At 36.0% G+C, this 934-nt stretch overlaps 1 pseudogene; it reads right to left on the bottom strand.

Annotated features, from left to right (window-relative positions):
• Positions 1-561: 561 nt before the first annotated feature.
• On the bottom strand, positions 562-661 carry LOC119535586 (annotated as a pseudogene).
• Between the last annotated feature and the right edge of the window lie 273 nt (positions 662-934).

Genomic DNA, 934 nt, shown 5'->3' with positions numbered 1-934 from the left:
TTGAATGCCTTTTATTTATTTTTCTTGCATAATTGCTCTAGCTAGAACTTCTAGCACAATGTTTAATAGCAGTGGTGACAGTCGGCTTCCTTTTCTTGTTCCCAATCTTAGAGGGAAAGCTTTCAGTCTCCCACACTAAGTATGATGTTAGCTGTGGGTTTTTCATATATACCCTTTATCATGTTGAGGAGGTTTCCTTTGATTCCTACCTTTTGAATGTTTTTATCATGAAAGGAAGCTCATTTTTAAAGGACAGCCTTGCTGGATGGATAATTACTGGCTGGCAGTTTTTCTCTTTCAGTAGCTTATATCATACCACTGCCTTCTCACCTCCATGATGTCTGATTAAAAAAAAAGAAAGCAGCACTTTGTCTTACTTGACTTCCCTTGTATGCAGTGAATCACTTTTCTCTTGCTGCTTTTAGAATTTTCTCCTCTTTGGCATTTGATAGTCTGATATGTATATGTCCTGGAGTGGGTCTATTTGGATCTACTCTGTTTGGGCTTCTTGGATGTTTATGTCTTTTATAAGGGTTGGGAAATTTTCAGTCATTATTCCTCAAAAATATGAAATGTTTCACAAATTTGTTTGTCATCCTTGCACAGAGGCCAAACTAATCTCTGTATCATTCAAATATTAAGATATATGCTGCCAAAGCAGGCATGGCTTATCATTTGTACATACAACTTTGACCCCTATGCAAATATCTCTATAAGACAGTTTCCTGGAAATGGAGTGCTATGTCTTTTGATCCCATGATCTACAAACCCTATTCTCTCCATGTCACTCATCCCACTATCACTCATCCTGAATTTAACTATTTAATTTTCTTGTTCCCCTTCCTTCCTCTTTTTTTTTTTTTTTTTTTTTTTTGTTGTTGTTGTTGTTGTTTGCTTAAGATTTTTACTGACGACCTGTACTGAGATATGGTTT

The sequence above is a fragment of the Choloepus didactylus genome, chromosome 5, assembly GCF_015220235.1.
Source record: "Choloepus didactylus isolate mChoDid1 chromosome 5, mChoDid1.pri, whole genome shotgun sequence".
Taxonomy (NCBI): Eukaryota; Metazoa; Chordata; class Mammalia; order Pilosa; family Megalonychidae; genus Choloepus; species Choloepus didactylus.
The sequence above is the reverse complement of the archived record's forward strand: the minus strand, read 5'-3'. Positions and strand labels throughout refer to the sequence as shown.